At 41.2% G+C, this 25,319-nt stretch overlaps 1 protein-coding gene and 1 pseudogene across 2 annotated transcripts in view; one reads left to right on the top strand and one right to left on the bottom strand.

Annotated features, from left to right (window-relative positions):
- Positions 1 to 23,364, bottom strand: part of LOC137630390 (uncharacterized) — a 32,527-nt gene extending 9,163 nt beyond the window's left edge. The window contains exon 1 of one of the 2 annotated variants that reach the window (XM_068361839.1): positions 23,230 to 23,364. The gene's annotated coding sequence lies outside the window, so the exon portion shown is untranslated. Of the gene's footprint in view, positions 1 to 9,745; positions 9,811 to 23,229 lie in introns of those variants that run through there. The other variant, XM_068361840.1, reaches the window with a different exon arrangement.
- Positions 21,968 to 25,319, top strand: part of LOC137630040 (uncharacterized) — an 80,495-nt pseudogene continuing 77,143 nt past the window's right edge.

The following is a 25,319-nucleotide window of genomic DNA, read 5'->3' as shown; positions in this document are numbered from 1 at the left end:
CCAACTGACAGACTGGGCGTCTGCACCTCTCTTTTCCCAGGCTTGCCAGAAGATCTTGAGTCTGGCTCCTACTGCTGTCTGGAGATGCGGAGAGTCAGTTTTTTCCTTTAGAAGCCTTGGAACTTTTCCTAGACTTGCTCCTGGAAGAGTCTGGACGGGAGCTTCCTCGGCTGGGGGCTCTACCACGAAAGGGCGGTATGAACCTCGTAGCAGGAGTATCAGCCACTGGGGTGCGATAAGTCCTGGGGACTGAGGTAGCAACCTTAGTCTTACGAGCCGATGAGGCCACAAGATCATGTGTGTCCTTTTGTATCAGGGCAGCAGACAAGTCCTTAACAAGCTCTTCGGGAAAAAGGAACTTCGAGAGCGGAGCGAAAAGGAGTTGGGACCTTTGACAAGGTGTGATGCTGGAGGAAAGGAAGGTACAAAACTGCTCCCTTTTCTTAAGAACCCCTGACACAAACATCGATGCAAGCTCGCCAGATCCATCTCTAATGGCCTTATCCATGCAGGACATTAAGAGCATGGCAGACTCCTTGTCCGCAGGGGAGGTCTTCTTGCTGAGGGCCCCCAGGCACCAGTCTAAGAAGTTGAACATCTCAAATGCTCTAAAAACACCCTTCAGGAAGTGATCAAGGTCTGAGAAGGTCCAGCAAACCTTAGAGCGCCTCATTGCTGTTCTACGAGGAGAGTCTACCAGACTTGAGAAGTCAGCCTGGGCAGAGGCAGGTACTCCCAAGCCTGGCTCCTCTCCTGTGGCATACCAAACGCCCGCTTTGGAAGTGAGCTTAGTCGGAGGAAACATGAACGAAGTCTTTCCAAGATGTTGCTTAGACTGCAACCACTCCCCTAAAATCCTTAACGCTCTCTTAGAGGACCTTGCTAAGACGAGCTTAGTGTAAGTGGACTTAGCTGGCTGCATGCCCAGCGAAAACTCAGATGGCGGAGAGCGGGGGATAGCAGAGACAAAGTGGTCTGGGTATACCTCCCTAAAAAGAGCCAAGACCTTACGAAAGTCAATAGAAGGTGGAGAAGACTTGGATTCATCCACGTCTGATGAGGGATCCAGGTGTGCAGCCTCATCATCCGACACCTCATCACCAGAGTGTAGCGAAGAGATCGGTAAGGTATGCTGAACAGCAGAGTCAGTACGAGCTGGAACAACAATATTTGTGGTTTCCTCCTCAAGACTCTGTTGAGGGAACACCTGAGGCTCAGTCTGCAAAGGCTGATCAAAAGAAGTAGCAGACGGTAGGCGCATGGGTGGAGGAGGCTGACTCCTGGTATGAGTGTCTGAACTCAAGGGTTGCGCTTGCTGAGTGGTTGGCGGATGCGCAGTAGCAAGTTCCTGAGGAACGAGTTGAGGTTCCTGAGGTGTGAGCTGTGAGCGATGAGGTAGTGGTTGCGCAGAACGCAGTAATTGTCTCGCGAGTTGAGGTTCCTGAGGCGCAAGGCTAAGGTGTTGAGGTGCTTGCCTTGAGGAGGGTTGAGCTCGCTGCAGCGAGAGCTGAGGAGACTGACTCATGGATGGGAGAGGTTGTTGTACCTCAAGAGAGTGTTGCCTCACTGGTGGAACTGCAAGTGGAAGCGGAGGAAGTAAGGTATAAGCTTCCTGTTCCCATTGCTGAGGTTGCCTTAAGGAAGGCGGAGGGAGCTGCACACCACTGGAAACAGTAAACTCAGAGCGTGGTAAGGTATCCTGAGGAGCCTCAACATCGTACGCCTGGCAGGCAGTACTGCGGTCAGGCGGAGCGATCGCAGGAAGAGGTGTAGCCTTCTCAGCCTGACACTCACGCATCAGGACCGCAAGTTGTGACTGCATGGACTGCAGTAGAGTCAACTTGGGGTCGGCAGACACTAAGGTCTGCTGAGGTAAAGCCTTAACAGCAGAGATCTGTTGCAGCAGAACCTTACTCCTCTTAGGAGGAGTGCATTCAACTGATGACTGCGGCGAGTCAGAGCTGATCCAATGACTGCAGCCCGGTTGAGTTCTTGAGGTCTGGACTCTGCGTTTGAGTGGTCTTGAGACCTGAGTCCAGCGTTTCTTCCCTGACAATTGATCAGCAGACGAGTAAAAGACGGGCTCAATCGTCTGCAGGTGGGAGTGACGGTCTCTGGAAGACACGCCCGCAACCACCGAGGATACTTCTGTGCGCCGATCAAGGCCTGCCGAACCCTTTTGCCCTTCGACATTGCTTCTCCCCTGGGCTTGGGAGCTTGCAAGAGGTCCCGGACTGGGAGGACGACTGGCACGCACAGGAGTATCCTCACGCTCCACACTGACACTGACACTAGCACTTGGCACTGCACTGACACTAGCACTCGTCACAGCACTGGCACTAATACCACCCACTGCACTCTTGACCTTAAGTTCCTTGACTTCGGCCATAAGAGACTTATGATCACTAACCACTGACTCTACTTTGTCACCTAAGGCCTGAATGGCACGCAAAACAACAGACATATCAGGCTGAGGGCAAATAGCAGGTTCGGGGGTAGCCACTACAGGGGTAGGAAAAGGTAGGGGATCATGAGGTGAGGAAAAAAGTGAAGATTGAGAAGAACTCCTCCTAACTCTCTCTCTCTCTAACTTGGTTGAATACTTAAGAAGACGGACAAAATCAAGTTCCGAAAGTCCGGCGCATTCCTCACATCGATCTTCTAACTGACAGGGCCTTTCCCTACAGTCAGAACAAGCGGTGTGAGGATCTACCGAGGCCTTCGGAATACGCCTATTACAAGACCTACATCGTCTATGGGTGGGGGCTTGTGAAATGTCAGACATCTTGAATCAAAAGAGTTAGCCAAGTGGGGTTTCAAAATCAAGCAAAAGATCGTTAACCGTTAATCAGGACTAAATAATAGCTATTATAGAAGTTTTCCAGTAAAGCGACAGCCGAAATCTAAGAGAAATACTTCACCAAAAGCCGTGAAAATACTCCAAGATCATAAGCGTATCCCAGAACGTCTTGCCGGAAGCACGACAGAGGAAAAATTGAGGAGGTGTCAACAAGAAGTACTATAGTACCTGGCCACAGGTGGCGCTGGTAAGTACACCCCCTTCTAGTATTGTGATAGCTGGCGTATCCCTCCATAGAATTCTGTCGGGCAACGGAGTTGACAGCTACATGATTATCGGGTAAGTTTAATATTGAAAAGAACCAAATCACAGAAAGGCTCTAGAGATGGGTACAGCAATGAACCAAATCACAGAAAGGCTCTAGAGATGGGTACAGCAATGAACCAAATCACAGAAAGGCTCTAGAGATGGGTACAGCAATGAACCAAATCACAGAAAGGCTCTAGAGATGGGTACAGCAATGAACCAAATCACAGAAAGGCTCTAGAGATGGGTACAGCAATGAACCAAATCACAGAAAGGCTCTAGAGATGGGTACAGCAATGAACCAAATCACAGAAAGGCTCTAGAGATGGGTACAGCAATGAACCAAATCACAGAAAGGCTCTAGAGATGGGTACAGCAATGAACCAAATCACAGAAAGGCTCTAGAGATGGGTACAGCAATGAACCAAATCACAGAAAGGCTCTAGAGATGGGTACAGCAATGAACCAAATCACAGAAAGGCTCTAGAGATGGGTACAGCAATGAACCAAATCACAGAAAGCTCTAGAGATGGGTACAGCAATGGACCAAATCACAGAAAGGCTCTAGAGATGGGTACAGCAATGAACCAAATCACAAAAAGGCTCTAAAGATGGGTACAGTAATGAACCAAATCACAAAAAGGCTCTAGAGATGGGTACAGCAATGAACCAAATCACAAAAAGGCTCTAAAGATGGGTACAGTAATGAACCAAATCACAAAAAGGCTCTAAAGATGGGTACAGCAATGAACCAAATCACAAAAAGGCTCTAGAGATGGGTACAGCAATGAACCAAATCACAAAAAGGCTCTAGAGATGGGTACAGCAATGAACCAAATCACAAAAAGGCTCTAGAGATGGGTACAGCAATGAACCAAATCACAAAAAGGCTCTAGAGATGGGTACAGCAATCAACCAAATCACAAAAAGGCTCTAAAGATGGGTACAGTAATGAACCAAATAATGAAAAGACTCTAAAGATGGGTACAGTAATTAACCAAATCATAAAAAGGCTCTAAAGATGGGTACAGTAATCAACCAAATCACAAAAAGGCTCTAAAGATGGGTACAGTAATTAACCAAATCACAAAAAGGCTCTAAAGATGGGTACAGTAATCAACCAAATCACAAAAAGGCTCTAAAGATGGGTACAGTAATGAACCAAATAATGAAAAGGCTCTAAAGATGGGTACAGTAATGAACCAAATCATAAAAAGGCTCTAAAGATGGGTACAGTAATTAACCAAATCACAAAAAGGCTCTAAAGATGGGTACAGTAATCAACCAAATCACAAAAAGGCTCTAAAGATGGGTACAGTAATTAACCAAATCACAAAAAGGCTCTAAAGATGGGTACAGTAATCAACCAAATCACAAAAAGGCTCTAAAGATGGGTACAGTAATGAACCAAATAATGAAAAGGCTCTAAAGATGGGTACAGTAATGAACCAAATAATGAAAAGGCTCTAAAGATGGGTACAGTAATGAACCAAATCATAAAAAGGCTCTAAAGATGGGTACAGTAATTAACCAAATCACAAAAAGGCTCTAAAGATGGGTACAGTAATTAACCAAATCACAAAAAGGCTCTAAAGATGGGTACAGTAATCAACCAAATCACAAAAAGGCTCTAAAGATGGGTACAGTAATGAACCAAATCACAAAAAGGCTCTAAAGATGGGTACAGTAATGAACCAAATCACAAAAAGGCTCTAAAGATGGGTACAGTAATGAACCAAATCACAAAAAGGCTCTAAAGATGGGTACAGTAATGAACCAAATCACAAAAAGGCTCTAAAGATGGGTACAGTAATTAACCAAAAGTTGGTGATCTCATTTTGACAATTTTTCAGTTTTCCTTTTGAATATAATCTTATTCGGTATTTAGATGCACATTTATGCCTAGTAATAGGATTAATACTAAATGTTGTCTGAAAAGACTTTGGCTTTTTTATGTGTTTTAGTGATAAAAGTGTCCTATACCCCCATTCGATGTCATGAAATCTGGTTTTTGTAAACATAAAGGAAATTCTGCTTAAGCCATCTTGCAACTGCATAGTACCAATAATCATTTTCACCACCACATCTACACGAATATTATTAATTTCTGATATTTGAGACAAATTTAGTTGTGTTTTGTTGTGGAATATTATCTGTATTAGAGCTATTATATTTGTGGTGGTAAACAAACAATAACGTTCTTCTGCATGAACGAGAAGTTGGTAACCTTGACATGTATATAATTTCTGGGCGTGGGAATGAATTAACAATACTTGCAATTGACTTGCTGGCAATGATATAAATAACACAATAAGCAAATGGCACAACCTTTAATAACTGGTCGTATATTCTGTTTGAAGTAATTTTGAGCAAGTTCAGTGTAGTTAGCGAGAGTGATTCATGTTGTACTAGTTCTTACGTTTTGAAAGTGCTGTAAAAAGTCTGCTAAAATCCGAGGTAAGGATCCCGAGCAAGTCTGAAGCATTATCTCACTAGTTCCACAAATAAAGAAAGCACACTTTATCGAATTCTTCTACTGAGACTGGTGCATGTCCCTTCCAAACCTCTTCCTAGGACAGTCCTTGATTCCTGCCTCAACAAATGATATAGCAACTAAATCAGACTGGGATATTGTGAGAAAATAGAAGCTCTGTAGTCAGACCACGTGGATACAGACAGTCAGCTGTTTACCAATTGTGCCTATATAGGTTTTATTTTCCTGTCAAATGTGTTTGTAGTTTATGTTGACATTAAAGCGTACAAATAACTCACGATCATTAATTTTCTATAGTGATATATACCTTTGAAAGTAGCATAGTAGATATATATTTGATACACAATATCCTGCACTTACTGTATGTATTAATTAAACGATACAAAGAACAAAGGATATGTATATAGCAGTACATTTATAAGTGCCATGCAGTATTTTGAAACATGTATAGCATAAATATATTTATAAGTAACTTGGGTTGACTTAGCCAATCATAAAATGAATGCTTAATAATATTCATATTGAGCAAAGTGTCATGTTTGATACCCTTGGAAAAATGTCTGCTATTAATGTGGAATCAAAGAGTATCATAAGTTACATATCTTATGGTGCTGATTAACTTGACTTTTTTCTTTGGCGAATTGGTATAATCAAATGATCACAAGTGTTCAGTATTTGTAAAAACTTTCTTTCTAATCAAGTGTTTGTAGAATAAATAAGTTAGAATGCATATTTCTAAAAGATATCCATCCATCCATATACCAAGGCACTTCCCCCAATTTTGGGGGGTAGCCGACATCAACAAAGAAACAAAACAAAAAGGGGACTACTCTCTACGTTCCTCCAGCCTAACCAGGGACTCAGACGAGTTCAGCTATATCTATAAAATATAGGCAATGATTATTGAAACAAATAAGGACCATGACTGCAGTACTTTTGCATACAAGATAATACTTACTTTACTTTTACTTTTAGGGGTTTATTTCTCGCCCTCCATCAGACACTAAGAGTCTGTTCAGGCGGGCCTTGGTGAGTGAAAATAATTTCTTTCCAGTTAATAATCAACACTTTTCGAAGGATCACACAAAAATGCTCAGCTATTCTTTTCTTATGTTTCAGTAATGATTATCATTAATCTATATACCTTTTTGACAATGTTATTCTATCATTTCACCGTGATTTCTGTTTTCCTTTTTTAAGTAAGCAATCCAATTAAAAAGCAAGTTGTGAAAATCCCAGCAACGATACATCCTATAATTTATTTTTTCAGCAAACTTCCCTCAAAAGTCCCACGTGTATCAATTGGGTTAAGGAGATTTTCATTTATAATAAAGATTATGTAAGTCACAGTCTTATTTTAGAAAGCATTCAAATTCGCCAGTGATGACTCTACCAAAAGTACAAATAGAAAAATTACAAAACATAATAAACAGAGGACGAAGACTAATAAAATGTCTCTGACCCGGATCAATACTATACCTAGCTTCCTATCAAAACAAGAATTAGAGTTTGAAATATGTTATCAAAACCGGACTATAACCGGCCCAGGACTATAACATAAGATCCCAATAGATATCCGAAAGGCTGAAGGTATTAAGGCTTTCAAGAAAATCAACACTTCTTTTCTAAGTCCTTCGTTATTGTGGACTTGAGAATGAACGAGCGATATGCAGTGTGAAATGCTGAATGAATACCTTGGAATGCATAAATTAAATGAATCACGCAAGGTCCTGTACAAGGTATGGTTAACGTGCAGTATAGGACTGGAAAGCAGCCCTTAAAGAAAGTAAAATGAACGAAAAAAAAAAAAAACTTCTAAATGCTATAGCCAAAATGAATTTGGCTCCGACAACTCGAAACCTTTCTTACTTTTACTTTTTGTCGAGTAGGGAATATTTACATATTAACTCTGATCTTACGTCATTCGTTAATAATATTTAATGAACCTGTTATTCATTTCCAAAAGCTATTAAAGTAAATATTATTCGTACTACTTGACGATTGATATAGAGCCGATATTCTATTGGCCCGGGAGAAATCGGAGTCGGTAACGTTTCCTGCATTCGCCAACGGTCAATAAAACGCCAAATATAAACAATTATATAATTATTTTTAGTGAAAAAAATGTTTTAGGGCAATTATGCCACCTTAAATTACTTAAACAGATAAATTTTCTATCACAAAATTCCCTAGTTCTAAATAGAAAAAATAATTCATGTGAAATAAGGCGATCTGTCGGACGATAACGGATATCGAATGATGACGTCATCAGTTTATATCGTGACGTCATATACTGATATCGATTAACCAATGAGGTATCATGATTCGATCATGACGTCATTTGTAATTAATGAAACAACCAATGAGGAAGTGCCACGTGTCATGTGATAATTGGCTAATATTATTGGAGTAATGTGATTGGCTAATTTGAGATTGCATTATCGTATAAATAGCACCGATGTTTGATAAGCGATCAGTGGGGGTGGGGAAGGGGAAGGGGAAGGGAAAAGGGGGGAAGGGAAAAGGGGGGAGGGGGGAAGGGAAAGGGGGGAGGGGGGAAGGGAAAGGGGGGGAGGGGGGAAGGGAAAGGGGGGGAGGGGGGAAGGGAAAGGGGGGGAGGGGCCCGAGAAGGGGGGGGGGAGGGGGGGCCAGGAAGGGGGGGGGGGGGTTGTTGGGGCTGGGACGGGGGTGTGTAGCATTTTGATTTTGTAAAAATTTTGAATTTTAGCAGACGACAAAAGTCAGGTGGAATGAAATTGAAATTTTATTATTTGAAAAGTAAATCGCTGACTCAGTGAGAGAGAGAGAGAGAAATCGTTCAGTAACTTCCGCACAATGTTTTGACTATTTGTACATGGTATTAAACTACTGATGACGGACGCGTATGGGGAGACTCACGTTCGTTCAAGGCAGTTCGGGTTGAATTGCTCAAACGATATATATAAAGGTTCGCTTTTTCGCTCCGAAATCTGATGCCTTCGACCGAGCACTGGAGACTTGTTTGTTCTAGAAAGTGGCGAAAAATCAGCACGATTCCTATATTATAACTTCACTCCTGAAGGCACTAAATTAAGATATTCAACATACTTTGAATTTTATTTCATTCTAGTAGTTCTGCCAATATTGTAATAATGTATATTATCATTATCCATGACGGAATCTTCCAATTAATATAGTATACAATGGAAATTGAGGATTGATAATAGTTAAAAACCAGAATTGAGAAAATCAATAGAAAAATATTAGCTTCTCGATGAACAACTAAAATTCTATTAATCTGAAAAATTATCTTCATGAAAATCCTTGTGCTATATGATTCGCAAGTAAAAGATGGAGCGGCCCTATGCAAGCGGGAGAGATCAATCTCTAGCCATTACATATCTCAGGTCTAGACCTATAGATATCCGAGACACTTGAGTAAATCGTATTCCACACTGGGGAGTTATTACACATATAGTAAATTTGGTGAAAGGGCTTTTAGCTACTGTGCGCCTAGACATTATAATAAACTGCCAACTGAAATGAAGGACCTAAAGGGAGCAATTGAATTTAAGAAGAAACTAAAGACATTACTTTTCACAAGAGCATATGATTTGGAAGATGCTACAATCAAAGAATTGTATAAGTTATAATGAAAATGTTTCGTTAGATGATTAATATGGACCCGCCCGAGAAATAGTTCACTCAACTTCAGTGGAGGGTTGGATTTAAACCCAAAAAAGCCCCATTACTCAAGTATTTTCAACCTTTTTGCTAAAAAAGCAGCAGTCTAAGGGGATCACAGAGGCATTAGCTCTCCTTTTAGGTAGGTAAGGACACAGATTGTAGGTTAGCTGGTGAAGTTTATGTTAAGTGGAGTTCTATGCACTTGTCCGTGTCCGGCGTTATAAACAGGCTCTCAATGTTAATTCTAAGGTACCCTTTTCAAACCTTGTGCAACATGGATTGTTACTTACAAACATAATTAAACTTTCCCATTTGGAAACCTGCAATTCACTAACTAACCAGCAGTCGTCAATTTCTCATATCTAATTCCATTATATATTTACCCTTATCTTACACAAAAGGAATATCATCCTTACACTACACTGGCTATTAAAATAACGAAACAGAAACCCATTCTGTTTACAACCACTTGTAATCACCTGAAGAATGTCCCCACCTTTCTTCTAACACGTTCTAACAAAGACTGACAGTGACAGTTGGGAAGAGTCTAAAATTCCCCAAAACTCGTGATAAAAAAATCCCCAAAACCACCCAAATATCCCCATGTTCACAAATATAATTTCTTCTGATCCTGTAGGCTATACTAAACCTGTATATTAATCACTCACTTTACTGCATATAAGTGAAAGTAAACTAATTGCAACAATATAAAGGTTTAATCATCTCTGTCTCCTCATAGAATTTAGTACTGAATATCCCCATCGGACCCCCAAATATCCCCAAATCTAGGGATAAATTCCCATATCTGGCAACACTGCAGCAACTGTACGAGTCAAATGCATTCAAACTTTCATAGTCCAACGTTTTGTTTAGTTTTCCTCGTTAAAAATTCTCTTCCTGATTATTGTTAAGTGGCTTCTGTACATAACAACTTAAAAATACAAACGAAAATGATTTACATCTTATTTCCCCATCTGTTTTTTCTGAAGACTAAGATATTCTTTGTATATTTTCTCCTGCCCTCGAAGAGGAATGACTAAATGAGGGGTTTATACTGTTATACAACTATTTTTTTATTTTATTATTCCACAGTTTTTCTCTATTATTGCGCATATGCCAAGTTTTACTTTCCACTATACCCACTATCATAGAAGTCACGAAGATCATTTTTATATGATAATTAAATAGAGGTCCTACAACTAAAAGACAATCTCGTTACGTTTATTTCTTCTGATTTAGTGGTCTGTTTAATTCATCTTTATCCATCTTAAAAAAGATTTTCCATAGAAGGCCATTTCTGATTTCCTCATCCTGGTTCTAGTTTGACTTTTGACAATGATAATGGCATCGTAGGATTCTTCTTTAATTATTACTGATTTTTGAATGCATTACCCCATTGTTTAAAGATTGCAAAAACGTTTTAATATTTTTGACAGGATTTGGCGATAAGACAAAAATGGATGTGGTAAAGGAGGTACAGTAAAAGACTGAAAAAATTCTTCAAACATCCTAAGAGTACTGTATGGGGTACTTCCCTGATTAGAGGAATGTAATCCTAACAGGAGAATGCCCTAATAGAAATAATAGAGCTTTTATGAAATATAAAATTTAAATAAATTAGAAAGACGATAAATACTTGAAAAAGAATACTAATAATAGTTTAATCTTAATACATACAAATAGTACATATAACCCAAAACTACCTAAAAAATAAACTACACTTTGTGACTGGTGGTTCTCGTTTTAATGTGATATGAATTTTTATCAAAATCTAAAACAATACCAATGAAGAGAGGTAATCGGACAATAAATTAATTAACAACACCACAATCCCTCATCTGGCGGAGTCACAAAAAAAAACTCACCTCGTCCACCCAACCAGACATGGAACCAATCCAGAAAACACATATGGACAACCAAGAGGAGATGGAATAAAATCAAAACCAAAACAATGAAGAAGAAGCAAAAACCGAGGAAAAATAGGATACCAACACTCATCCTGCCCAGCAATCACCTCCACAGAAGACCACCAACAACACATCACCCCAGCCAACCAGATTCAGGCTTACTCTCGGCCCCAACACGACTTCCTATGCTGCCATAGCCACTATGGAGGCCAGGAATCCACAGCTAAAGATGCAGCAGGAGAACATCCAACACCTCAACCCTACAGACAAGCCGATGACCATCATCATAAACTTCGACACGGACCTACCAATCGAACCAGTGCTCAACCACCCTTCCATTTTCTCAGCATTGAGATGCGAGGGGAAATCAGGAAGGAGATCCCACAAGTTAGAGGATGTTATCAAGTTACAACGACCTCCACAGTTCTTCTTTGGCTACTGATGAGCCTTCTACAAGGAAGAGTACTTCCCAGAGCCCCTCAGATTCTTCAGGTGTCAGAAGTTTGGGCACCACAGGAACCGGTGAACAGGCTCGGAGGTCTGAGCAGTTTGCAGCAGCAGATAGCACCCTACAGCCCACTGCATCACCAAGTTCAAGGCCAGGCAACACACCGTTGCCTAGTGCCCCAACTGCTGAGGAGCTCACCATGCTTGGCAGAAGAGATGCCCAGCAAGACTTCAGTGTATCGCCAGCTGTCAAGGACCAGATCGCCACTACATCCTGCAGCCACGGCAGCCACATCGAACATACCAACCACACCTCTCCTCAAACCAACCACACATCCCAACCTAATACTACTCCATCGAGACCTGCAACCCCTGAACTTTACTCTCCTCCAAACTTCTCCTAGAACCCAAACCTCAACGTTCTCCAAAACCTCCTCCAAAGTCACAACAAGGCCCCTCCCATACTCCGTCCACACCTTCACCATTAAGATTCACCTCTCCTTTTTTCCCTCTCTAATGCTAGTCATGACTAGTATTTTAACTTGGCAATACGATTACAAAGCAAGTGGTGAATATATAAGCAACGATACATCCGATGTTAGATTATTTTCATATTGCAACAAAGAGAAAACCAGCTGAAATGAAAGTAAATTCCCTCAAGAGTCCCTCGTGTATTGATTACGATAGGGAGATTTTCATATGTAATACAGATTATGTAAGTCATTCTTTTTTTTTAGAAAGCATTCATATTCGCCAATGATGACCCTGTATAAAATAAATGTTCAAATAACTGCTTCCTAATACTTAGTAAAGAGTTATCAAAGGGCAAAATTGAGAAAATGTCAATACGAGCCAACAACTTTTGTCAGTTACAGTACCCCTGCTCAGGAACCAGTTAAGGGGCAACTTAGTATAGATGTCCAACCTGTGGTGGTTGTTTTGGATGGAGGTAGTGCCAAAGAGAAGGAATATACTAAAAATATTTGTTCATACAGATAATTAGATTATGGTCGGATGATTGGTGGCTCTCGTTTCAAGGTGATATCCTGAATTTAGATCAAAATATAAAAAAAAAATTGATAAAGCGAAGTAATCAGACAGGAAATTAGCTAAAAACAATAAAAAAAATCATTCTCTCTCCCCTTCTCACAGACTTCCACTCCTTGAACCTTCTCAACATTCCAAGGAACTAAAATTATGAAATCTACACACAGACAGACAGTTTCACCTACGCATTCTTAGATGTGTTTTAACGTACATGGAATGTTTCATTAACGATTCTGGTAGAACAGACCATACAGAACCAAAGTCTGCATGATCCCATTTTTTTTTTTAACAGGCAAATTTCAACATGACCACCGCCGAAATCACCGAAAACCAATTTTTCGCCAAAAATTGACACCAAAATCTGATTTCGGTATCTAGTCATATGTTTTAAGGGTCTGGGAATCCATTAGAACACACTAATAAGCTATATCTCACCTCCTGTCTTTTTCCCCACCTCTCTATAAAAAGCATATTTTGACGTACATGTGACATACTCATGAACAACCATATGATGAGTATACAGGTATATTGAAATGATTTGGACCTAGCAGAGACATTGTGTTTCTGATCTTAGTATAAGCATAACATGACAAATTCGTAGATAATTTGTATTTTTCCTAACTATACAAACCTTAGCTATTTATTACGGGTTATACTTTCGGTGGAGCTGAATTGACAAGCCATGAAAATTCTAGCGAGGGTTAACTACCCACACCGCTAGTTAGCAGAAGGTAGGGGGGATGGGAGCTGGCTACCACTCACGCTCACACACCAGCTCACTTTGCTTGGAGGTAGGGCTTCAAGGGGGATAGGTCTGGCGGGCAAGTTTGTATAAATAGCCAAGGTTTGTATAGTTAGGGAAAATACAAATTACCGGGTATCTACGAATTTGTCATCTGTTTCGTAACTGGAATACAAACCACGCTATTTATTAGGGGTGACTCACCCATTAGGAAGGGTGGACGTCCCAGCCAATCTGGCTTTTGGTTTTACCTAGGGGCTCCTTATCTGAGTATATTAGTACTCAAGAATGAGTCCCTGACCTCGCTAAAACCTTGCTACGCAAGGTCCGCAGCCTACGCAAACTGTGTGTTGAGACATGCAGAAGTGTGACTCTAGGTAAAGTTATTCCGAGTCTATTGTATGAAAAAACTGATGTAACCAAGACTTTCCCCAAACCACCTCGCCAGGGTATGGGGACGCAACAGTATTAGCCTAATACTAGGTACACAAGGGAGCATGGTTTACCTGCAGTGGTTTGAGGTCAGCTTGTGAAGAGAACCCAGGATGCTGCTTTCCCCACGAGAGGGTAGGATGAAGAAAAGAATAAGAGCCAGTCAAATCTTTTCATTCACGCAGACTAAAACAGTGTAACAGTGCCCTCAACCTTCTGCTACTTGTCCAATAAGGAGCTTGAGGTATACAACCAGCTGTTGTGCAGCCACCACCGGAACGATAGAGATCGTATTGAGTTCCTGTGGGTCACGTCTTGCATGAGAAAGGTTGTGAAAGTCACCTGGAGCATTCACATCATTTCTTGTAAACCCTGCATCACAGAGTAATCTGCTTAGAAGGACCAGGGGCATAGCTATGCCCCTGACATCATGAGTCGTCATGTTAAGATGATGTTTTGGTGATCCTACTTAGGTCTCTCCCAGTGCTGATGACAAGAGAAGGGACCCGGGGGGGTGGGCTGTTGCCGTTCTCTTAAGGTAGAGTCTCATATCTTACCCTGGGTACAGTAACATATGGTCTGGATCATCCGTTACCGAGTGGAGACTTGTGTAGGATGCGTCACCTCTGGAGACTGTCTGGCGACATACTCGTGGACGAAACTGAACATTGCCTTTCGCCCTTATCATTAATGGGCGATGTCGAAAGCGAGACCATGAAGTTCCTTGACTCGTATGGCTGCTGTCAGTGTGTGTAGCAGGGGGATAGGTGCTGGTGTGCTAAATTTGTATAAAGAGCTCAAGGTTTGTATTGTTATGGAAAATACAAATGATGTTCAAATTTGTCATTTGTTCTGTCACTAAATACAAACCCTATCGCTCTTTATTGGGAAGTCCTCACTAACAGGCTGGTTTTTGACCCAGGGTGTTCCTCCATGCTACGCACAAGCTTTTTGAGGACTCAACCTGACATCTCGCTAAACTTCAGTACATGTGCATGCATTTGCGGCCTGAGCAACCAGTGTGATTGTGTGATAACTCAGCAATGTGACTTGTCCAGGTAAGAATTCTCAGTCCTAAGACTTCCTTGAACAAACAAATAGACATTGCTGGTAGGGGAAATGGGGACATGCCAAATATGACAAATTCAAGATAATTTTTATTTTCCCTAACAATACAAACATTGAGCTCTTTATTAGGGTATATACTTTTGACAAAGCTGGAATACTCCCCATTAGACTTTTAGCGAGGTATAACTACCCCACAGTAGGAGGTAGGGGGTAGTAGCGGCTACCCCGATCACACACACACCTGTATTCTATTATCACTTTTGATTGCTGGTAGGCTTTGCAGGGGGATAGGTGATGGTGAGACAAATTTGTATAAAGAGGTCAAGGTTTGTATCGTTAGGAAAAATACTAATTACTGTACTTTAAATTTGTCATTTGTTCACTACACTGATACAAACCCTTTGCTCTTTATGAGAGAAAACTCATCCTAAGGTAGGTGGAAGTCCTAACAATCTGGCTAGTTTTTGACCAAGGGTGGTACTGTATGCTATGCACACTTTATTGAGGAATCGCCATGACGCCTCGCTAAACTTCCGTGCGTGTGCACGCATCGGCCTGAGCAACCCGCGTAATTGTGTAATGCTAATACTGTGACTTGTCCAGGTAAGAATTCTCAAAGTTCTCGAACCTCTTGAACAAATCATAGACATTGTCCAATTTCCCCCTCGCTTGGAAATATGCGGCCATAACAAATATATGTTCATATACCAGGATAGGGGTTGTGGCGGCCTAAGTGGTAACGTCCCTGACTGGCAATCTCTAGATTGGGGTTCAAGTCCCACTCTAACTCATTAGTTCTTTTAGTCACTGCAATCTCACCATCCTTGTGGTTATACCTACGGACAGTGGAGGTCGGCTTGCAGCGTACCGTAGGTGCTGTGCCTCAAGAGAGGGAAGGATGAAAGAAAAAAGATGCCAGTCAATCTCATCATTCATCCCAGACTTAATACTGGGTAACATCATTTTCCACCATATGCTATTTGACCATCAAGGAGCTCGAGGTGTTTAAACCACTTATTGTGCAGCTACTACAGGTCCGATGGAGAATGTCTCATGTTCCTGTGGGTTACATCCAGCAGGAAATGGGTGGTGATGGTTGTCTGATGTTTCCACATGCCCACCCATAAAACCTGTGCCACACACTTAATTTTCTTAAATACTAGGGGCCTGTTTACGTCCCTAACACCATGAGCTCTTGGTTTCTGCAGTTACGAAGGAGAGTCAGAATTTGAGGGGTGCTCTATGACATTGGGAATTCACACTGAGATAGTATACTTTGAGGCTCTCCTCTTAAATTTCCCGTTACTGACAAACCACATTTTCACTGGAGGGCGAGCTCCTAAAGTTCATTAAGAGGTCACAGTGCAGTGTCAACAATGTACATAGAAGCAGTTGATCTGGATCATCAATTATATCACAAAGACTCTCTATCCGGAAGGGCTCGAATCTGGGATCTATTGTTGCCGGATTGCGGGTCTTGCGACACTCACAAAGTTGAGCACTACCTTTTCCTAACTCTTCGAATTGGAGACATCAAAGTCATAGGAAAGGGAGTGGAATCTTTTAATTCTCCTTACCGAGGCCAGGGCTAGCAAAAAAAAGGTTGTCTTAAGCGTAATGGTGCTCCTTTCTGGGATTGCAGTACACTATGTTCCATAGAGGCGGTCTAACCTTCGGCTGAGGACGGGTACGTTCGAGACTCCATATGAGGATAAACAATTCCCACAAAGAGGGAAACCCTTTTCCATCTAAAGGCAAGGCTCCAGGCTGAACGGTAGCCTTTGATCATCGAGACTGAGAGGAGTCTCCTCCTAAGGTGTCAAAGGAACTACGCTATCACTAGATTAGTGGCGTCAATAGGAGCGATACCCTTCCACTACCTCCAGCACAGAAGGCAGCCCGATTTGCCTGGTAGACGTCGGTTGATGATTCTTGTGGATAACCGGACAGCTTTTTCGCAACACGCTGCGCAAAGCCTCTCTTCAAAAGGATATGTTGAATAACATCCCGGCATGAAGTCATAGGGAATTCTATGGCTTACGGAAAATCTTCCCGTTTTGTCATCAGCAAAGATCTTGACGTAGAGGGGGTACCTCGGCACCTCTGAGAGCAAATGTAGAGGGTTTGGAAACCTTTCTGCATGGTGCCACATCGGAGATAAGAGGGTCATAGACAGACTTGGATGCCCTTCCTTGTCGAGAAATTTTTTTATTAGGCCAACAAGAGGGGGGAAATGCGTCAACACCTGCAGTACTGTATGTTGCCCATGTGTTGTTAAAAGACCTCTAGCCAAGTGCTTGGGGAAATGGTACTGACGAGCAGTACATCAGAAGCTTGTTGATCAGAGACGTGGTGGACAGGTCTACTAACGGTGAATCCCACAAAGTCGGGACTCTTTTGGGTACTTGATCTGAAGACCACTCAGAACCAACAATCTGAGTCGCTTTACTCAGTCCGCAAGAACATCACCCTCGTCCGGGATGAGAAAAGCCGAAAGGCCGCCAAGTTGTCTTCCTCCACCTTAGCATAGGTACTGTGAAGAAGTACCTCCTTGATTATTTAAATGTAAGCTACTATCGTGTGTCATCGCTTATCAACGCCATTGAGTGTCCTGTTGGAACTGATGGAGGGCCAAAAAAACTGCCCTCATTCCATGAGGTGTAGGATTTGGACCGGACGTCCATGATGCCACATGTGGGATTCCCCCTTCTTTGGATGAGTGTGAAGAGAATTGATTCTGGGGGGTGGGAAAGGAAGATCTATTCCCACTGAGGAGATTGGAATCTGATGCTCACTTGTTTGTCACACTGCTCCAAGTAGGACAGATGGCCTTATCAGACAGAGTAACCGATGTGCTGGTAGCGAGTCTAGTAGAAAGGAGGGGATTACCGCCGTCTTCAGTCTCTCGATTCTGCTCTTGGAAGGAAAGACTTTTCCTAGTCTGATGTCTAGTAGCATTCCTAGGTATACCAGTTGTGTGTTGGCTGAAGGGCTTACCTCACAAGATTTTACCACAACCCTCCGGCAAAGACTTGAGAAGCCTGACTCGGTGTTGGAGAAGGGATGACCCCAAGTCAGGAAGAATTAGCTAGTTCGCCTAGTGTCTTAACACACGAATATCGTTCCTGTGAGTCCCGGTTGACACTAGATAGAAACTCCCTGTGAAAAACAGTGTGACCATGTTGAAATATAGCACCTTTAACTGGTTTATCTGATCATCTAGGATGATTCTTAAATACAGTACTTCCTTGAAGACGGATGAACTCGAATCTGACGGTAAGCATCCCAATGCCAGTGTTGTTATGAAGTCCTCGAGTCTGACTGCTTGTCTGACCATATCTGCCATTTCTATCCTGAACAAAGTTTATTGTACAAACTTGTTCAGAAAGGAGAGGTCGAATGCTGTTATCCAACCTCCAAGCACCTTTTCTATAAAACAGAGTCTACTGTAGAAGCCTGGAGACCCCATTGTCGGATATGTTCTCCTTTCCAGGGGAACAGAAGGTCGCGAGGTGGCCTTGTGATGTAATAAAGTATTAATTTGTTGATGACGTAAAGCTTGAGTTCCGATGTCATTGAAAATGCTAAGGTTCATGTAGATGGATATGTGATGATGTGTATGGCTTTCTTGCTGAACTGCAGATTATTTTGCCCTGGGGTCAACTCGGTTACATTTTTGCCCCTGGAGTCAATTCAAGTCACATGATGGGATTCGTGAACAACTTTTGTTCGCATAACCCTTGCAGATGAGAGCTCTTCGTTCAATTTATATTACCTGTTCACGAGCCAGAGCTACATAAGCGTCACTCGTCAGTATTCCCTAGAGTGTTTGGTGAGCAGTCCTGCGTGATCCAGCTTTAGGATTCACTACAGGGACTGAACAAATTTGTTGGACGAGTCACAGCTGAAGAAAAGACGAGTACTCCAAACTCGACGGAGAGGTATCGCAGATGACCCCTGTCTACGTGCTACCTCATCGTCCCATTCCAACGAACTGCGCTCCAAGGGGCTTAGTGAAAGACATGAATGAAACCAAGACCCTTCTTAACACCCCGCAATTGTAGATAGAAGCTCTCTGCACTGCAAAAGTAGAGTGCACATCGAAGTAGCACACACTTGCGTTGATGATTGATTGATTTGAAGTTTTCTAGCATCCTGACATCTAAGGTTATCGACGCTGATATCATTTATTAGAACAAAAGAATATTCAATTAAAACCATAAAAGTGTAGATATTTTAAAAGACCTGCTTCTGAAGTAAAGCTAAAAATACCGCTAGCTTGGTAGGACTCATCATGTCCAAGAATCTTGGCAAGGATGAACCTGCCATCCTCACTTCAAAGCCTCAAACAGATATCTATTTCTTTCACTACTATAAGTGGGGCATTCGGTCAACAAATGCCTCACTGTCCAGGGTACCAAACAGTTGTCGCAATATGGCTGGTGTTGGCAAGTAAGCAGATATCCATGTGTCAACCGAGTGTGACCAAAGTGGAGACGACAAAGAGCACTCGCTCTTTCTCTGGACAAAGAGTCTAAAGCTTGTGTCATCTAGATGAGGAGACTCACTCGATGAAGAGTTCACTGCAAGCGCTATTGTGCATGACGCAGTGAAGATCGTAGATAGTAGCACCCTGCACTCCTCGCCAAAGAAGAGAAGTTCTCCGTCGTATACAGTACAATGTCGTTATCCAAATGCCCGATGTCAATAACCCGTAAGAGTTAAAGCCTACAAGACTCGTTGCTGGTGTGCCATACACTGAGGGTAAGTTGGGAAGGCAGTCTGTCCCGCCAGGGGGAAAGGCGACCAACCCGTGTAGATGCTATAGGCGATTCTCCCCACAAGCGCTAACATTGAAGTCCATCAAAGGTGGAGAGCATCTCTCCCTTGTGAGGAAAAGTTGCCCAACTTTTTGTGGAAGTTAATTTTCCCCAGGAAGGGAAGTTGTCCAACACATGGAAGCAGACCTCCCGTCAGTACTCTCCGCTTCCTGTCAACGAGCTGAGCTCGAGTTGAAGGTAGGCATCGAGCGCTGCCTACAATGATGATACTACTTCTGGAAGTTACTGGGTACCCCTCCTACTCCAGCATTAGGAGGAACAGGGGAGACCCCACCAATTGCCTTGGGCTGGTCGTTCCCCTTATGGAATCCTCTCGTCATGCATCGTCTGCTCACACGTTGTCATCAAAGTTGCGTCACTCGTCAAAACTCCCGCAGGAGTTTGGCGAGCACCCCTGTGATACTCCACAACAGGAACTGAATGAGCATGCTCGTCGGACGAGTGAAGGTCGAAGATTGCCACTCCAAGGGGTTAGAGAAGGGCATAGACAAATCTTAAAACCCTACTCGTCACTAACCACGGAGGTGAATACTCAGTAGAAGGGCTAACCTAAAAATGGGAAAGGTGTCCCCTGAGAGAAGCAGGAACATGCATTGGACTTTGCAATCCCTCCATCAGCTGAGTCACCACAGAACTAGGGAGTGCGACATCATCAGCTAGCCGAGAAGTAAGACCAAGCTTAAGCTCAGCCTCAACAAAGACTACAGTACTTAAGGGATAACCTAACCCACAAACAGGAAAGGTGGTCCCTTAGTGGAGTAGAAACTAGGAACATGATTCAGACATTGCACTCCTTCTGCCGATTGAGCTAACTCAGAGCGAGGGAGTGCGCCATTAACAGCGCCGAGGAGGAAGACCGAGTTCGAGCTCTGGGTCTGCAGCAAACGGCCTTCTGAAAGAAAACAGTGAAGGAGTATCAACAGAGAGCAACTCCCCTGAGGAGGGGGAGAGCAGAGCCACTTCGCTAGGGGAAGCAGCGGAGTCATAGCGTCATAAGGGTTGTGCGGTGTCAAAGGGAAGAGATCGAGATGAGCGAAGAAGAGGTTTCTTCGCCCTTGAGGAAAATCGCGAAGGAGATGAATTCCTCTTTGACTTTCCCCATGCCAACTCCTAAACAGCAACACTCACCTGCAAATATAAAAAAACTAAAAGAAAAAATAATTCAAAGGCCATTCAAAAAGGTTAAGCGGTAGAGTCAACATCTGCTTTATACCGAGCAAAAAGCAAAAAGTGACGATAGAACGCAGGTGTGTGTGTGTGGGGGGGGGTCAAGCCGGTACTCCCACAAAATGTGCCGCTAACTAGCAGTGGGGTAATGATAGAACACAGGTGTGTGTGTGTGTGTGTGAGCAGGGTAGCTGGTACTACCCCTTAACGCCCCGCTAACTAGCAGTGGGGTAGTTATACCTGCACCTCGCTAAAAGTCTTATGACTAGTCTTCCAGCTTTGCCAAAAGTATATTCCTTAATAAGGAGAAAAAGTTTGTATTAGTGTCGGAACAAATATGAATATAGTGTATAGTATATCACGTTACACAAGGGAAGTGGTTATTACCTGCAGACGACAGAGGCCAGCTTGCAGTATACCATAGGTGCTGTACCCCCAAGAGGGGAAGATTAAAGAAAGAAATTCCAGTCACTCTTATCAATCATCCCAGACTTAATCGCAGGTAATGTCTCCCCTCAACCATCTGCTACTTGTCCAACTAAGGAGCTCAAGGTGTTAAAATCACTTGTTGTGCAGCCACCACAGGACCGATGGAGAACATCTCCATGTTCATATGGGTTACGTCTTGCAGGTAATGGGCGGTGAAGGTTGTCCGACGTTTCCACATGTCCACTTGTAGAACCTGCGCCACAGAGCACTGTTGTTTTTCTTGAATGGTAGGGACGTACTTGCGCCCCTAACATCGAGACCTCTTGGTTTCCACTACTGGGAAGGAGAATCAGGATTCAAGGCTCAGTCTATGACCTTGCGAATCCTCACCAAAATCGCAGTCTTTGCGACTCCCTTTCACCTTCCCCATCCTGAAAAACACTGTTCACTCAGGGACGAGCTCCTTTAGTTTGTTTGAGGTAAAACCTCAGCACCCTCACTGGGCATAGTAGCAGTTGATTTGGGTCATCCGTTACATTACGGAGAGACTCAATCCACAAGAGCCTGAATCTAGGATCTGCTATTGCCGGATTTTGAGTCTTTGTAACAAACTCAGGGACAATGCCGAGCATCATCTGTCCCAGATTATCAAGGAGAATTCTGAGACCGGGGGATCGTTCAGACTGTCACACCGGCACACAGACCAATGTCTTATTGCACACTACTCTAAAACAGGTAAGCAGCCAGCCTACTAGGTTAGGTTAGGTTAGACCAAAGATAGCATTTTTTTTTTTACTGATTATCCATGAAATATACTTTTTAAATTGGTTGAGGTATAATTCATTAATATATACCCTTTCAAACAACTACTATACTTGCAGTCTATGCTTGCCAGAAACTTCTTTATAAACAAAGGCATATTATATAAAAAAAAATCTAGAGATTTGCGGGAACAATAATGGTCAGATTTGAATAAAGGAAAATATAATCAACGCGATAACCCAGTATTTATTAACTCCTCAAGATAAAGTAACTGCAGTACTATAAAAATACAGCCTACAGTATATGGAGCAAATGGCTGACCTCTAGAAATATAAAAGGTTTATGTCTAACAAGACACATCAAAGGTTACTAAAACCGGGAACCACGAATTACTGGAATCCCTCGGCTTTACTGGAATCGCCAGGTAAATACTGGAATCCCCTTGAAAATTACAGAAATAACTTACAATATCACAGCAAACCCTTAAAAATCGATAAATGTTTTTATTAATTCACATTAATTTTTTAGTAAATTAATTAAATAGATGTGTATCTTAATGCATTTTTCTATATACCCTTTACACAATTTATAAAAGGGAACAATAGGATACAGAACCTAACAAACACACCTAACCTAACCTAGTAGTTCCCAGGTCCCAACCCCAGGACACCTTTCCCAGGTCACAACCCCTAGACAAGGTTCTACCTGCAAATATATAAAAATTATAAATGCTTAAAACAAAGATAACGTATTTTAATAAAGGCACGTATTTACCGATTTCTAAGGATTTGCAGTGATAGTGTTAGGGATTTCGGTAATTTTCAAGGGGCTTCCAGTATCCACCTGAGGATTCCAGTAATTCGAGGTACCGACAAAAACGAATATTTTCCTCTTGGATATAGGATACAATTTCAATTTCAGCAACAAAATTCCAGTATCCAACAAAATGAGACGTACTATTATGCAAGACCCTTATCTGTGTCAAGAATCAATTAAAGTGACAAAGTTTCTTTAGTCTCTATCTTCCTTTCGGTTAATACCATGAACGTTGTCACGCTTAAGTTCACGAGATTACTTAATAATGAATCTGTTAAACATGAGAAAAATAGTTTTCAACTCACTCAAATGGGGAAGAATGACAAAATAGTCTAGCTAGCCATGAACACTGGATGACATATGTATACGATCCGCCATTTATCAATAAGGATTTATTGACTTAACAAGAACAAGCATAAAGCATTTGAAAACAACGCCATCTTTTGTCATCAGAATTAAATTAGATTTTGAGCTATAGTCAACATCGTAGAATAAACGTATTATTTATTAAATCAAGGTAAAACACAACAGACAAGCTACCACAGCACAATTTTAATCAAAAATTACTCTCTCTCTCTCTCTCTCTCTCTCTCTCTCTCTCTCTCTCTCTCTCCGGCGTCAATGACCTTAGATGTCATGATGCCTGAAAACTTTAAATCAATCAATCAATCAATCTCTAACAAGAAGTGTTTGATAGTTTGTTACTTTCTAAGTATGCTATACCCAAAAGTTTTACGGACATATTATCATGAGTTTTTCCCTTTGGTGTGCAAGTTTCAAGTACAGCGAACTTGCAATTTTATTTCCTGGTCTTTAACATAATATATTACATTTTAGTTCCTGGTCTTTAACATAATATATTACATTTTAGTTCCTGGTCTTTAACATAATATATTACATTTTAGTTCCTGGTCTTTAACATAATATATTACATGGGCGTTGGGGTAAGGGGGATGTGGGATATATAGATCCCGCAAAAAAAAAAAAAAATTGCCGAAAATTTACTTCGCTATCTTTTACTTCAGAAAACTTTAAAAGATATTAAGCTGCATAAATTCAATAACTCAGAAAAAGATTCAGATATTGAATTGCATATATTCTAAAGCAATTTATCGAATGTAAGGCTCTTGGTAAAATATATTTTCATGTTAGAGTAAGGAATTATTCTACTTATATGTATATATTTACACACACACATCTATATATATATATATATATATATATATATATATATATATATATATATATATATATATATATAAATGTATATATACATACATATATATATATATATACACACATATATATATATATATATATATATATATATATATATATATATATATATATATACATATATATATATATATATATATATATATATATATATATATATATATATATATACCCTGGTGAGATGAAGTATCCCGAGAAGTAGCCTACACTTGGAAATCAAAATCTCTCAAATATTGCTGAAACTGTCGTGTTGGAGTTAGAAAAAGGGGAGGGTTATTATTATTATTATTATTATTACTTGCTAAGTTAAAAACCCTAGTTGGAAAAGTAAGATGCTATAAGCCCAAGGACTCCAACAGGGAAAATAGCATAGCGAGGAAAGAAAATAAGGAAATAAACAAACTGCAATCAACAATTAAAATAAAATACTTTAAGAACAGTAATAAAATTAAGATAAACCTTTCATATATAAACTATTAAAACTTAAAAAAAACAAGAGAATGAGAAATAAGATAGAATAATGTGCCGGGTGTACCCTCAAGCAAGAGAACTCTCCCCCATGACAGTAGACCATGGCACTGCCCAAGACTAGAGAACAATGGTTTGATTTTGGAGTGCCCTTCTAGAAGAGTTGCTTACCATAGCTAAAGAGTCTTTTCTACCCTTACCAAGAGAAGATTAGCCACTGATCAATTACAATGCAATAATTAATCTCTTGAGAGAAGAAATATTGTTTGATAATATCAGTGTTGTCAAGTGTATGAGGACAGGGGAGAATATGTAAAGAATAGGCCAGATTATTCGGGGTGTAGGCAAAGGGGAAATGACCCGTAACCAGAGAGAAGCATCCAATGTAGTACTGACTGGCCAGTCAATGACCCACTGACTCTCTAGCAGCAGTATCTCAATAGGTGACTGGTGCCTTGGCCAACCTGCTACCCACAACTACCTAATATATATATATATATATATATATATATATATATATATATATATATATATATATATATATATATATATATATATATATATATATGTGTGTGTGTGTGTGTGTGTGTGTGTGTTATAGCCAAGAAAGGAAAAGTGAAGTTAAAGTTAGTGCTTTCATCTTATTAGTAACATCGACGAAATCACTAATTACAACTAAGTCTTTTTTACT

This window comes from Palaemon carinicauda, chromosome 38 (assembly GCF_036898095.1).
Source record: "Palaemon carinicauda isolate YSFRI2023 chromosome 38, ASM3689809v2, whole genome shotgun sequence".
Classification (NCBI taxonomy): domain Eukaryota; kingdom Metazoa; phylum Arthropoda; class Malacostraca; order Decapoda; family Palaemonidae; genus Palaemon; species Palaemon carinicauda.
This window is presented reverse-complemented; position numbering and strand designations above follow the sequence as displayed.